The sequence below is a fragment of the Lipotes vexillifer genome, unplaced genomic scaffold (genome assembly GCF_000442215.2).
Source record: "Lipotes vexillifer unplaced genomic scaffold, Lipotes_vexillifer_v1.1 scaffold578, whole genome shotgun sequence".
In the NCBI taxonomy this organism is placed as follows: domain Eukaryota; kingdom Metazoa; phylum Chordata; class Mammalia; order Artiodactyla; family Lipotidae; genus Lipotes; species Lipotes vexillifer.
This window is the reverse complement of record NW_006780523.1, coordinates 1,062,731-1,079,093: the sequence shown is the minus strand read 5'-3', so window position 1 is coordinate 1,079,093 and position 16,363 is coordinate 1,062,731. Positions and strand designations below refer to the sequence as shown.

General features: G+C 39.7%; 1 pseudogene; it reads right to left on the bottom strand.

The window, feature by feature from the left end:
• Nucleotides 1-3,137: 3,137 nt before the first annotated feature.
• The window catches only part of LOC103088991 (heat shock 70 kDa protein-like), a 58,996-nt pseudogene continuing 45,770 nt past the window's right edge, over nucleotides 3,138-16,363 (bottom strand).

The following is a 16,363-nucleotide window of genomic DNA, read 5'->3' as shown; positions in this document are numbered from 1 at the left end:
AGACCTTAACCAGAAAGAACAAAACCTTAAAATAGGTCCTGAATAAAGCCTGGAGAGTTTTCAATGCAGAGACTGTGAGCTTGGATTCAGAAGAAAGACATAACTTCAAACTCCAGGATTGGTGAGAAAAGCCGTGAGCACGGTGGGCTCAATTTGTGGGTAACACACCTCTTTGCTCACCAGCCCTGAAGCCACGGGGAGTCTTCTCTGTTCTCCATACGGGCCAGCAAAATGTTGACCTGAAATAAGTAGACTGCCAGATATTTCTCCAGCAAAGATGGGTTTATTAGGGGTCAGCAGAGAATTGCAATTCAGGTCTGCAACCCTGGCGAGCAACATGGAAGTCCCTGCAGGGCAAGGGAAGAACACGTTTACAGAGGAAAAGGATGCTGGGAGGGCTACAGTAAACAGAGAGTCCATAGCTTTTCACTGGCTCAGTACTTGCCAGGAAAGAAAAGGATTCTCTCTTCTTATTGGGCTCTGCTATGGTCACAGGGCATGAGAGCGCCCCCTTGTGGTCTCCCAACTCTATTTAATTGAGGTTTCTCTTTATTAATTCTTTACAATTGACCTAAAGGTTAACCTTTAGGATACTAAGGACCTAGGTATGCTTCCTCTTTGAATCTCCATTGAATCACTGAATCAATTAGTTTTTTCGGAAAGTTGTACCACAGCCTATATTTATTATGTGAAATATCCAGATTTGGAAATATTTCCAAATTCCAATGAATTGTCACACATGTACTGATTTTTTTGGCTAAAGTGAATAGATTTCCTGAAATTGTGTTAATTCCATCAGCATCAAAGTATGCTTGAACTAAGGTACTGTATTGATTATAGGCTTATATTCATAACATACCTATCATGAAATTACCCAAAGAATAAAAGAGGATTAGAATATACATGTTGATGATTTGAGCATGAATATTAGTGACACCTTTGGGTACCAAAATGTTCTGTATTAATTCAAACACTGGAATACCTGTTACATACAAGACATGATGTTTAGAACTATGAAGCAGTCTCTTTTCTTGACTGCAAACACAGTTATCTTACTCACTTCTGAATCCTCAACATCTAACTCAGTGCCTGGTACTTCATCCTCACAAGTAAGAATGGATTAACTACATAAGCATGTAAGAGAAGTGGAAACAAAATGCTGTGAGTTCAGAGCGGGGACTATTCCCTTGAATACTCAAGAGTGTCTGTGTAGGCCCCCAGAGAATGTTGTAATGGTTAGTGTGATGTGCCCAGTTACCTAATCTAACACTAATCTAAGTGTTGCTATGGAGGTATTTTGTAGCTGTGGTTAACATCTACAATGTGTAGACTTAAATAAAGGAGTCTATCCTCAATAATATAGGTGGGCCTCACCTAATAAGTTGCAAGGTCTTAAGAGTAAAACTGAGGCTTCCATTAAGAAGAAGAAATTCTGCCTCAAGATTCCAGCCTGAGTTTCAGATTTCAGGTTTGCCAGCCCCCACAATTGCATAAGCTAATTCCTTGAAATATACCAAAGTGAATCAGCCATATGCATAACTAACTATGTCCCCATATCCCCTCCCTCTTGAGCCTCCCTCCCACCCTCCCTATCCCATCCCTCTAGGTGGTCACAAAGCACCGAGCTCCCTGTGTTATGCGGCTGCTTCCCACTAGTTATTTTATATTTGGTAGTGTATATATGTCCGTGCCACTCTCTCACTTCATCCCAGCTTACCCTTTCCCCTCCCCGTGTCCTCATCCTCAAGTTCATTCTCTACATCTGTGTCTTTATTCCTCTCCTGCCCCTAGGTTCTTCAGAACCTTTTTTTTTTTTTTTTAGATTCCATATATATGTGTTAGCATACGGTATTTGTTTTTCTCTTTCTGACTTACTTTATTCTGTATGACAGACTCTAGGTCCATCCACCTCACTACAAATAACTCCTCAATTTCATTTCTTTTTATGGCTGAGTAATATTCCATTGTATATATGTGCCACATATGATGTCTTCTTTCATGGTATTTCCCCTCTTCTCAAAGGCACTGCACTCTTCAGAAGGCCTCCTTGGTACCTCCTGATGGAATTTGTTCTCAACTTATAGGAAGTGACAAGGGCTCAATACTCTTTATTAACTAGGAGCTCAATGAACACAATGTTTATAATGTAAAACCAACAATGATATTGACGCAGTTGTCCTCCTTCTCTGGCTTTCCTGAAGCCAATGTTAAGGCAACTTTCCATCTCAGAAGTCGGTCCATCAAGTGTATGGGGAAGAGACTAAGTGGGGAGGTCAGGCAGCCCCAAAACACAAGCAGGCCATTGTGAGTCACAATGACAGTAATCCACGTCACGCTGAATCCCATGTAATTCTATAGAGTTGACCTGAATGCTGAAAACAACAATTCTTCTCCCTTAGGTCTCGACCTACCCTTAAGAATGACAGTAAAACTATAGTACCATAACTGTGATACACAAAGAAATATTTCTTTTCTAAAACTCGCAAATACTATAAGATTCAGTGATAAGTTGTGATTCCAACCATAGTTTCATGGAAATTGTGTTGAGTTTATGAAGGGTGAGAAACAGATCTCACCAGTGGGTCATGAAGCCCTTTTGAAGGAATACACAGAAAATGTGACTACAAGTAGTAAACTCTATTGTAGTACACAGATGAGTAGGGCACAGTGTTTATACAAGTTTACAGACACAATATTTGCTCATAAGTGGTCATTGTTATTAAAGTGGTGAGACTGTGATATGGTAATACAACCTCTTCCTTACTACCAAAGTTAAGTGTTTAAATATTTTATAAGTGCTAATTCCCAAACTAGTCACCAGACACAAACTGCAGGTGTGAAAATATCTGATGAAGTTCATAACCCACAAGATGTAGAAGCATTAATATTAAAATGTTGAATAAACTTACAAATATTGATCATTAAGTTTTGAATCTGTCCTTTTTCAAACATACACACTGATGCTGCAAACTAAGCATGAAATATTGAAACTGTATAAATGACTGTCGAGACCAGGAAAGTTTCTCCAAAGAATGACTGTTAGCCCACTTCCCTGATACTAACCCGAGGCTCGGCTGAGCTGGGGAAGCCCCAGCGGCCAGATCCCACTGCGGAGTGAAGCCCGCTTACACTCACACTCAGCTCTGGTTACGTTTGAGGCAGTTTAACAGTTCCTGGCACTTTTCAAGAACCTTCCTTTTATCTTCTTGAGTGAAATGGAGTCTCCCAGTAGGATTCCCAACCACCCGCATGCCACTGAAGGTGAAGAATTCTGCGGTGCTTCTGGCTGCTGCCAGATCTTTATTGACTTCACCTTCTACTCCATCATTTTCTGCCTTTTTTACAATCTGGTCAATATCATCTTTACTGAAACAGCCTTCGTCATTAGTAATGTGGATTTTGTTCTTCCTGCCAGCATTTTTGTCTGCAGCAGGTACCCTGAGGATGGTATTGGTGACCCTGTCAAAGGTCACCTGGATGTCAGGAACACCACAGTAAGCTAGGGGATCCCAGAAAGTACGAACTTGCCAAGCAGTTTCTTTTCATTAAAGCCCTTTCTCCCTCATACACTTTTGCTAAGACAGTGGTCTTGTTGTCAAAGTAAGCTGGGAACATCTGGGTCTGCTTTGGAGGTATTGAGGTGTTTCTCTTGATAAGGGATGTCACATCCTCCCTGCTGTCTCAGTGCCTGTTGGGAAATGGGTAACATCAACGAGCTTCTCTGCACATGCTCTGATTTGTCGCCTGTGAGAAGAGCTGCCTGTGCAGCTGCGCCACACGGCGTGGCCTCATCATGGTGGGTGGTCTTGTTGAGCTCCTCTCCATTCAAGACATCTTTCAGCAATTTCTGGAACTTTGGGATACAAGTGGAATCACCCACTAGCACAATTCCATTAACCTGGCTCTTGTCAAGTTGGACATCCTTCAGAGATTTCTGTATGTGCTTCAAGGTACCACGGAGGAGATAAGCAGTGAGCTGCTCAAAGTGGGCTCAGGAAATGGAAGGGTAGAAATCCACACCCTTATAGAACCAGTCAATTTCAAACCCGGGGTGAGCAAAGAAGTTCAAAATACATGTTGCCTTCTTACACGCAGCCTCGGTGCGGCACATTGCCTGCTTGTTGGAGGCTGTATGCTTTTTGCGCTTGCATTTGAAGTCACCAGGTGATTCACCATACAGTTATCAAAACTTTCCCCAGCCAGATGTGTGTCACCAGCTGTGGATTTTCCTTCAAAGATGCCATCCTGGATGTTTAGGATACATACATCAAAGGTGCCATTACCTAAGTCAAAGATCAGCACGTTTCTCTTTTTTAAAGCTTCAGGTGTTTGGGGATTTTTTTTTTTTTTTAAATCCAAGCCATGGAGTATGGTGCTGCAATAAATAAGCTCACTAATGATTCCCAGGATATTAAGATCAGTGATGATCCCTGCATCCTTGGTGGCCTGACACTGTGAATCATTTAAGTAGGTCGGAACAGTAATTACTGCATTTCTACTTTTTTCCCCCCTAAATAGGATTCAGCAAACTCTTTCATCTTGCTTAGAACCATGAAAGAGATCTCCTCTAGGGGAAAAAATATTATTTCCTTTATATTCTACAATTACTTTGGGCTTTCCCTTTCCACAAATTACTTGGAAAGGCCAGTGCTTCCTTCTGACTGAACTGTGGCATCATCAAACTTGCATCCAATCAGCTTCTTGGCATCAAAGATGGTACAGGTGAGGTTCATTGCCTCTTGATCCTTAGCAACCTCATCGATGGGGTGTTCCCTTTGTGAGAGCGACTTGGACTGGTACATTTGCCGTGGTGATTGGCAGTGATCTCTACTTCTCCATGTTGGAAGACCCCTACTCGCGAATAAGCAGTACCCAGTTCGATACCAAAGGGAGACGTCTTGAGTCAAGAAAGAGAAGGGGGTAAGTGAGGCTGAAATAGTTTAAAAGAAATCAGTGTCAACTATAGCCTCTTGCAATGAACCTCTACATGAGACCTATATCCTCTATTTTCTCCAGCACCTCCTGTTTGCTGTATTGCGGTCCTTATGTGAGTCAAACTCAAATATAAATGCATTCAGTTTTATAATTCATTCAGATGGTAATGTGTTCCACTTGTCTTCTACTGTTTGCAGCCCTTCCCTGTATTTGTCAATAGATGCCTGATTACAAGATGGCCACCAGAATTCTGAGGATGATATCAAGCCATCAGTGGCAACCAACAAGGCTTCAAAAGCCCTTGGAGCCATTTTGGTGTCTCTCGTGCCCAAATTTAATTTGTTTCTAGGTCCAGTCAATTTTTCCTCTTTGCATGTGTCCTGTCCCACTGCCACCACTCTGGTTCAAATTTTTATTACTTCATATCTAGATTATCACAGTAGCATTACCACTAGTATTTCTCCTTTCTCTGATTTCATGACTTATGCATCACCATCATTCATCCATCCATCTCTCCATTCAATAAACATCAGTTATGTAACTGCCATTTGCTAAACACTGTGTTAGATACTGAAAGTAAAGGGAGAAATTAAATACAGCTGCTACTATCCTCTAGGAACACCATCACGCTGACCTTTTAAAATTATGCCTTTAATCACACTAACCCTTGCTTAAAAACTTGTTCCCTATCACCTACCAAATACAATAAATAAAATAAAACACATCCAACTAACCTTTCCAGCTAGTATGGCTTATGGAATCAGACAGACACAGATTCAAGTCCTGACTGTGCCATCTGCAGCTTTGTTAGTTTATTAATGATTAGGCATGCTTTTTAACCACTCTGCTCCTCACTTTCCTTACCTTTAAAGTATACCTCCCATCTTGGCATACAGTAGGTGCTCATTAAAAGTTCTTCTGACGTTTCTTGTCTTTAAATAACCGGCAACCCTAAAACACAGATTCATAAAGAATCAGAATATAATGGATTCCAGATGTAATCAAATAAAGGTCTCTAATTGGACATCTGGGGAAACTGAGGTGAAAGTTGGGAAGCGACTGGCCCTTGGTGACACAGGGATTTGGTGGCAGATGGAGATCTGGTAGCTGGTCCTCATGACTCCCCATCAAAGCACTAAATGGAAGCAGCCAGGAAACCTGAGGGCAGGAAGGCAAGGGCCACTCCCAACCAGAAGAATATTTCACTTGATGATCCAGATTGCAAATATGTAGCAACATTCTCAGTTTACAGGGAAAAGCTATTTTTATTTTTCTCCAAATGGCAATGTAGAAGTTGGTGATAAATCTGAAAAATGGCAAGCACAGCAAATACTTAACTCTAGGACATTAAGGTAAGTCATAGAGCAGTGTCTTCAGTGGAGGGAAAGATGGATCTGAGACTGTAGGCAGGATGAGAGGGGAGGGACATAGAACTAGAGGAGGTTAATCCTGGGCTGGTCTTCAGAAACCACTGGGTCTAAGCCATTTGGATGACAGGTAAGAAAACTGAGACCCAGAGAGGTCAAGGGATGGCCCTAGATTGCACAGATACTTATAGACAGAACTGGGATACCTGACTTTTAAAAATCTTGCAATTGCTTCATTTGATTACACTGGCTACTCAAACAGAAATATTTGCATCACTTAGCATTTGCTGACTACCTCCTATGTGCAGATCACTGATCAGTTGATGAGAAAAGTTGCTAAGTTATACTGGGGCTGAACACAGGTAGAGAGTAGAGGGAAGGAAAGCCGTTGAGTTGTCCGTGTATGCAGCCCCTCTAGCTGCACAGGCAGAATATGTGAACGTCTGCAGTCACAGCCAGCCTAAGCAGGATGACTCCCAAAGAGGTTATTACCGCGTCATTTAAAATTAAAATTTAATAAGTTATATTCAACACGAGTTGAAAACTTTCATAAATTTAATGAATCATCTAATTAAATATTGTATATGCAACAGTATGGAGCAGACTGAAAGAAAACCTTAAAGAGTTATTTTTATGCTTAAATGCAATTAGTAAGTAATGTTTTAAAAACAAAACCCTTTTGAATTGCATAAAGCTTTTTTTCTAAAGCAGAAAATGTTTATTTCATAAACCATCCCTTGTTTTCAGGAATTACATGTTTATTTTTTACTTTCAATGCTAAGTAGTCAGCTAAACTACAGTTTATACCAGCCACCATGTTGTCAGTCCAGACTCAGCGAAGCCCGATTTCCTGCAGAATGATTACACGGCAATGTTGTCAAGAGTTTTGTTGGGTTATGACGCCAAAATAATCCCGTGTTACTGGGCTGGGGGTGGGTGGGGGGAGGGACTACATTTTCTTAATCAGGACATGACACCTAGTTTCATTTATAATCTTTCCTTAATTTGCTTTCCTTAACCTATATTGTGTGGTAAATATATTAGTCTATATTTATTAGTTTATATTTATATTATAAAAATATAAGTGTGGTAAATATTTAGTCTCTTTGGGCAGCTGTTAGTGCAATATCTTCTAAGTTAATATGTCAGCTAGCTTTCAGCCCAATATTCAACCCAAAGTGGAAAGCTCAATTTGAAATCTGACAAGTAAGTTGCTAGACAAGTCTGGAAGTCTCTAAGCCACAGCAGCCTGGGTTGGGAATACTGCTCTCCAGTCCTCTTTCTTGAGAGCCTTCTACTTCCTCTGGAACTTGGGAGATCCCTAGAGGATTAAACCCCACCTTCCCAAGCGGCATGCTAACTGTGGAACAAATCATCTCCTTCATAGCCCCCACTGCCTGAGAGCATTTAGTTCAAATGAAAGATTTTCAGACTTCCGAAGGGCAGAAATGGTGAGTGAAAGCCATGAACTGTAAGGAATGTTTTATTTCTTCAGCTGGCTGACATGCACACAGGTAGTCACTGTATTATTCCTTTCGCCAGTTGGGTATTTCTTAACTAACAGATCCATCTCTTTGAGGTTCATGGATATAGCCGGTTCTCTAAAAAATCATAATTACCATAAGTATTGCATTTGGTAATGTAAGAAACCCATGCAACAAAAACAGATTATTTGTATGCCTTCATCCGGGACCTGTCATTGCTCCCTACACTGCCAAGAGTGAATTCTTTCGTGAGACCCACAGGAATTTGCTAATAAATAAGGTTGGATCACCCACCTCCCGGGGCTAGTCTGGGGCTACAACCCTATAGCATTCATTTCCTGACATTACTTAGTATATACCAGCTGGTCAAGGGTTAACTTTGCTTTTCTTCCAATTTGACTATTCCTCCATCCTTTATGCAATCCCCCAGCAGCTGTGTTATCCCTAATATAAAAATGATGATTTAGCCTTAGGGATAAAAATCAGGTTAAAGATAATAAATTACTTCGGAAGATGAGAATAACGGCCTGAAATATATTATAGAAAATTATTGCACCCATTCTGAGTCTGAGGAAGAAAATCAGTTGACTCTTCTCTCCCCTTCCCAGAGCAAAATGTGGCTCTGGAAAAGCTAAGGAATGAAACAGAGGGAGATAATTCATCCAGCTTGATCTAACCAGAAATAGGAAAGGAACCATAGGAGAAAGTCTGATTTGTGAGAACTGTCAGTAAAGAATGTCGAGAGGTTCCAAGAAACCTGCAGGTGTTGCTCCTAAGTCAAATATATGTCAGCTTTTTATGTCTATAATAATGTCATGAATTAAAATGTATTTATGCATATAGATGGTGCGTTTGGTTACAACTCAAAAGTGGAATAATACCCCATTGCTTCACATCAGTGACTACTCAGAACTGAGAATTCTGAAGCATCATTCTCTAGCATTTGCACAAGGGTTAGGATATGGGAATATCTAAAGCAGTTATGTTGCACTACCCAGCCTCACACATGTATATCTATCCGACTTGCAGAGACTTTGCAGGTTCCAAAGACTAAGGCACACATGTCAATTAATAAAAGTGAAATGCGATGAAATATTTCAAAGTACTTTGGAAATGTAAATTGCTATGGAAATGCAATATATTATTGTTGATCTTAATTATAATTTCAGAAGCATCAAGCATACATTTATGTACATATATGCACTTATATACACATATGCACATACATATATATGAATATACATATACGTGTGATTAGTCTTAGACACAAACTAAACTGTTAATATATAAAAGAGTGGTCATGTAAAAATTATACTAAAAGTGCAGTATAGCCTATAAAGGCAGAGAAGAAAATGGGATCAGGCAGGGCACATCAAAGTCTTTAACTGTAATGTTTTATTTCTTCAGCTGGGTGGTATGTACACAGGTCAGCACTGTATTATTCCTTTTCCTTAAGTTTGGTATTCGTAAGTAATAGATAATATTATTTTAAAGACAAAGAATGCTCTATCCTAAACCTGCATGGGTATTTGCAAGAGAGAAAAAAATTAAAAGGAAAATATCTGTAACTGCTGTTCAGCTACAGAAGAGGATATAAACACACACTTTCACGCAAGCACACCTACACGTGTGTGCGTGTGCACGCACACACACACACACAGAGCCACACACACACACCCCGTATTACACACACACGTGGTGTAATGGGATCAGAAAAATTGAAATTCTGGCTTTGGCTCCACCACATCTGAGAGGCCTGAGCTTATACAAGTCACTTAACTTTGCTGAGGTCCAGCTGACTTGCCCGAAGATGGGATTTTTAATCTGTAGACAGGGCCGCTGTGAAAATTATTAATATCATAATGAATATAATTATTAATATACAGACAAGAGCACACTGCCAAGTGAAACACCATTATATCAGAGCACGTGCTGAAGTGGGGATGCAGGCCCTTTGTGCCCATCCAGTCACTGCACCGAACACTCACCGAAATCAAAGGAGAAGCTGCCTATGTACACACAGAAGTGAAAGGAAAGTCATATTTGATGTGGTCTTGAGGCAGGAGATAGATGGGGCCCAGGCTGAGCAGCTGGAGTCTGTCCCCTGTGGACAGATACTCCAAGACGAAGATAATAGTGGGGGCAGAGAGGGAAGCCTGACGTGGGGCTCAGAAGCTTCACTCCAGTGGGTGGACTTCTGTGGTATAAGTGTTCTCCAGTCTGTGAGTCACTCACCCAGCAGCTATGGGATTTGATTTTACTGTGATTGCACCCCTCCTACCGTCTCATTGTGGCTTCTCCTTTGTCTTTGGATGTGAGGTATCTTTTTTGGTGAGTTCCAGTGTCTTCCTGTCGATGACTGTTCAGCAGTTAGTTGTGATTCTGGTGTTCTCGCGAGAGGGAGTGAGAGCACGTCCTTCTACTCTGCCATCTTGAACCAATTTCCTCTACTGGATTTAAGTGAACATTGAAGAACACTCGTACTGGAAAGATTGGAAGGAAATATAACAAAATGTTAACCATGGTTAACTCTGAATTATAATATTATATATTATACGGAAGAAAACCTAATTTTCCTTCTACCATTCTAGGTTCTTGGCTGAGACAACCCCTGTAATAAAAGACAGATTAACAAGAGAAAAAGAAACAGAAGTTTAATAACATGTATCTCTCCTTACACATGGGAGAAACCCAGGAAAAGTTCAAGCCTTCTCCATTGATAAGACTTTCTAGAATTTCAGAGTCACCCTCTTCTTCCTAGTAGAGAGGGACACACCCTTACAAATGGAGATTTCCCTTATAAATGGAAGAGTCCCTTACCAAAGGGTAACCGCTACTACTGATTTTCAGACCTTTTCCTAAATCTGCTGGTTCTTAAAAAATAATCTGCTCAAAATAATCCTTATGCCAAAGAGGCATATTTTGGATTGGGGGTGACATATTCTGCTCCCCTTCAAGGTAATTTTTTGATTTTGCTTCCTTCATATGGTTCTGTCCTCCAAATTTTCTACTGTGAAAATATATTACTATCAAAATCATAAAAATTAAGTATCATTTAAAATACCAATGAAAAATGCTACCAATTACAAAAGCCTTTAAAATTACAAATTGCATATCATTAATATAAAAAAGACATCTTAAAATTTGTCACATAAAACTTACAAAATAGGAAAGAAACACTTTTGGTATGCCAACATTGGCTTTTATCCTGAACCAACCACTGTTTGTGTGTGTGTGTTTAACTAAAAGAAGGGCCTAAAAAATATTAACTAAAAAGTTAATTTTAAAAACTTTGAAAACTGAGAAAATTGAGGATGTTAACATCATAGATTTCCAAGGTAAGTCCAACAAGCAGTATCAGAAAGGGCATCTTAAAATCTGTCTTCTTAAAACTTAAAAAAATAAAGAAACACTGACTTTTGATATATCAACTTCAGCTTTTATCCTGAACCAATCAGTTCCTGAACCAATCAGTATTGTCAAAATCCTAAAGTTAGACAAAGAATTGCTGAAATAGACCAGTATGGATTTTGTAGGTTGTGATACACTTAAAAATTGTTAAAACTCTGGAAGCTGGGAGAAATGTGGGCACGTTAATAACTTAATAGTTTGCAAGGTTAGCCCAATTTGCAATTTCATGACCAAGTTTTCTCACAACTAGACATGAACTCACTAAAGGAACACATTAGAGAACTCTCTAATTACTTACTGATCACTAATAAACAAACTTTTAGGTCAACAAGCAAATGTCTTCTTCTAAAGGCATTACAAAGTACTCATCTCTATTACCTATATTCTCTCTCATGCTCTCTCATAACCTTGATGTCTTTAAGAATCTCCAAAAGATCTTAACATTTATGAGGAAGCTAAGGTTTTCAGGATAATAAGAAATTCTTATCATTTCACATAAATGTCAAGTTGGATAAGGACCCAACTTGTTGGTTTACACCGTTTATCATAATAAATTTAATATCACTTCCAGCAGTGAGGCACAGCACTGCATCCACAATACGATAGGTAACTGGAATTCCTCTGCTCCTTAAATTAGTAAGCAAGTTACAGTGCATATCAATCACGCATAATGAGTCTGAAGCATGGCTTGATTATATTTCATTTGCATACGAATTTTCTGTAATTTTTTAAAACTGATCATTTTTAATTCAGAATAGATTTAAATGCCACACAACTGCTGCTCTCCTCCTGAAATGCTAAGCCATCTTCTTACATAATACAAAAATGCTAATCAATTTTTTTAATGCAGATCCTAGCTTGTTAATGAGTTTTCACCTTTCTACATGCTGTCAAATCTCATTACACTGTCACCTTTCTAGGGTTCACAATTGGAGTACACATTTATATGGTTCATTTCTAATTGCTACATTATTTCATTGCATTTACAAGGGAAACATCTTTTAAATAATCCTTGGATTGTCCAATTTTAAGGATAATTTGCTCTCTACATTCTGTAGTTTGTAAAACTCCTACCATTAATTTATGGAAATACTGATTCAAACATTCTCTGATAAGCCAAAGAAGTCTGAAGACTAAAAATGAAACAAACAGGAACCAACAGATAAATGTAGATCCAGAAGTTAATTACAATGAGATAAAATGTACAAATAAAAATAGCTTATTAAATATAATAATTTAGAAACATGGAATTCATTTGGGAATTATTATTTTAAAATAACTATTCATAAGATATCCAGAGGCTAAGCATTTTCTTGAATTTCATATATATTTCTTACAGTAGTCAAAGATCTTGAAAGATTTTGCTGGGGAGGAGGAAGAAATTTCCCTCTACTCTTCTAGGTTCTTCTGGCTGGTCTAAGAATTAAATTGACATGAGACAGATTAATAAGAAAATCAAAGTTTAACAACATGTATACTTGAGAGAGACCCAGGAGAACTGAGTAACTCGCCAAAATGGCCCAAGCCACCACCTTAAATACCATCTCCAGCTAAAGACAAAAGAAGGAGTTGGGGGTGAGGGAGCCAGTTATGAGAGGTGACCAGGAAAAGCACAGTAAACAAGGGTAAGGTTGTTATGCAGATTTAAGTCCATGCCTTCTCCACTGATAAATTTCCAGAGATTTAGTCATTTTCTTCTTGGCATAGAGAGGAAAACACCCTTACGAACAGAGATTTCCCTTGTAAATGTAAGTGTTTCTTTCAAAAGGGTGACTCCTACTTGGTTTTCAAAGTTTTTCCCTTGTGTGCTGTTTCTTAGAACTTAACCAGGTTAAAATAATTAATATCCCAAAGAGACATATTTTGGGGTGCCAAATTCTGCTCCCCTACAATCTCCATGTGAATTGCATTGAAATCTTTTAATAGAACACTTTGAAGAGTGCATCTCAGAAACCAAGACAAGGGGTGAGACAAGTGACTCGTTTTTAAAACACACTACATACTGGCAATAACTTTTTAAAAATGTTTAATAGGAAAGGAGAAAAGAATAGGTTGTATGGGAGAAGCAAGCACTTGGTAGGAAAAAAATGAATTTAACTTGCTAAGTCAACTCTTAGATGCAAGTCCCTAAGCAATGCCAAGCATCAACCCACTGGCTAGAGGTAACGGTTCCTGATAGATCTCATTACTACATATTGAATGTTCTATTCTTTGCAAGGAATATATATATATATATATATGTGTGTGTGTGTGTGTATATATATATATATATATATATATATATATATATATATATTCTCCACCAAGGTAAATTTCTTTCCCTCTAAAGAAACTGTGAAATTTCCATGGAGAAAAATCTGCATGGTAAAAGGATTTACAGAATCATCCTGAGGCATTTTTCCCATCCATAAATTCCTAGTTTAGTTGGCACCAAGAATACACATTTGTTTAGGGAAAAAAAAAATTCTCTTTTGTTCACTTCAAGTGCACAACTAATTCCTAAAACCTATTGATTCATTTTTATTCATTCATCATATACAGCTTCTAAAAACAGAATACGTAATATTCTTTGAAAAGGAGCTTATATAAAATTTTAATAAGCTGTTCCACATTTTAAAAATCACAAGATTACTGTCATTTCCTAGACAAGACATTTACCCTTAGTTCAAGATCCAAAATCACTTGTTTAATTTAGCACATGCAGCAAAGACAAACCAGCTCTGTTGCCTTCCCTAAAGAGCAATATTGCTTGCCATTAAAATAGAATTTAAATAAATGACCATTGAGGCATTCGTTTGATAGTGGGGTTATAGGTGATTTTCAACAATAAGCCTGCTGAAAATCTGGAAAACAAACTAAACAGGAAATTTTTTAAAGCAATGACAAATAAAGACTTCACTCAACAGTAAACTAGCGCAAAGCACGGGGAAGGCAACAGACCAGACAACGGATATGGAGTTTCCGGAGCCCTTAGGCGCTCAAGGGAAGGGCCCTCCCCTAGTGACAGTAGACCTGTGGCATCCAAAGTAACCCTGTCTAGGGGCTTCCCTGGTGGCGCAGTGGTTGAGAGTCCGCCTGCTGATGTAGGGGACGCGGGTTCGTGCCCCGGTCCGGGAAGATCCCACATGCCGCGGAGCGGCTGGGCCCGTGAGCCATGGCCGCTGAGCCTGCGCGTCCGGAGCCTGTGCTCCGCAACGGGAAAGGCCACAACAGTGAGAGGCCTGCGTACCGCAAAAAAAAAAAAAAACAAACAACAAAGTAACCCTGTCTATGTCGGAAGAGTGCTTCCCATTTCAGGACAGCAAGTGATGAGTCCAAACGGACCATTGCAAAGTAAAAGCCTCTTCTCCTCCAGATTAGCCAAAATAGCACAAACAAAATCCAACCTAGGGCTTCCCTGGTGGCGCAGTGGTTGGGGGTCCGCCTGCTGATGCAGGGGACACAGGTTCGTGTCCCGGCCCGGGAAGATCCCACATGCCACGAAGCTGCTGGGCCCGAGAACCATGGCCGCTGAGTCTGCGCGTCCAGAGCCTGCGCTCCGCAATGGTAGAGGCCACAACAGTGAGAGGCCCACGTACCGCAAAAAAAAAAAAAAAAAAAAAAAAAAAAATCCAACCTCGAGGTAAAGGTAAAGAAAAGACAAGGGGCTCTGAAAGCCCAAATCACGAGAGCTAGAGGTTAGCTGAATAAATTATAACAAATTCAATTTCAGAGTAGAGGAAACAAATGGTTAAACACTCCCCTGTATCGCAAAGGTAAAATCACTAAACTCCAGGGCAGTGGTCAATTTCACCCCCCTCTGCCTTGCCTCTCCCATTCCATTCTGAATGTTCTAGAGCCTCTGCAGCGTCCTGCCCCACTGCCTCTCTGACCTGACTCCAGGAAGTATGACATCTGGCCCTGCTCTCGGCTCTAGGCTGTGGGGGTCCTGGCTCCGGGGTCCCAGCTCTCGGCCTTGGACCCCTACTCATGTCACCACGTGGCAGGTGCACACCAGCCGCTTGTAGATTCCTGTGTTCTGCCAGTGTCAGTATCTGCGCCTGCACTGTTTCCCAAATCTGCCTCAGTCCCTCCTTCCGTTTTCCCACGTGGCTCATATGCTCACAATTCAGCCAACTCTAAAAAATGTTATGATTTTGTGTATTTTCTCATTCTCGTTGTTTTTCATGTTTCATTTCGTCGAACTTCTCATTCTTTTATGTTTGTCCCATTTTTCTTCCATTGTAGTTTCTCATTCTTGCGCCTATTCTTTTATTATCTGGCACTATTTTCTCACTGCCAGGCTTCTTACTTTACTTCATCTTCTACTCATTTCCTCATTTTTACCCCCATAAATGTCCTTGTCCTTTATTTCACTTTCCTCTCATGTTTAATCTCATATTTTCAGCATATTCTCTACATTTGTATTATTCTCTCACATTTTTTTCATTCTCAAATTTCATTTTAGTGTCTCATCTTTTCCATATTAAACTTCTTCTCCCATTCTTTCATTTTCACATATTATCTTTTGCCCTTTCTCATGTTTATAAATTTCTATTTTCTCAAAGTCTTGTTTTTTCACTCCCTCTTACTTTCTACAGTATCACAGATTATACTTTATTCCTTTATTTATTTTCTAGTTTCTCCTTCCCTGCTTTATGTTTCTTTACTAACTTTCATTCTCTCCCTATTTTTACTCACATTCTCTCCCATATTCTTTTCCATCACTTTTCCCTCACATACATTTTCACAGTTTTCTCTGCCACACTTCTCCCTCTCATTTTAAAAAATCATTATTAAGTCTAACAGAGTTAAGTAAGAAAAGGTTTCCTCTAGTGCTCAGATGCCTGCTGGTAGGTGAACTTACCAGTTAGTGATCCATGCAGGTGAATGGTGAAACCAAGGCTATGCAAGTCCAGATGAAATGAGGGTGAAGACTAGCCCATCTAGGGACAATAACTATGTTTTATACTAGGGTGTGGCCTAGCAAGAGCCTCTCATTAGTTGTCCACAATCACACCACTCAGTTACAGAAATTTCTGGAAACACCGAGGGACCAAGGAAGTCTCACTTCCAAGTTCTCAACCAATCCTTCTTTAGGCACATTGTTTCCTCACAGGACAGACTAATCTCACTGAGGCTTGTCATTATCCGATTATAGGACAATTATTAGCCCCAACTCTTTCC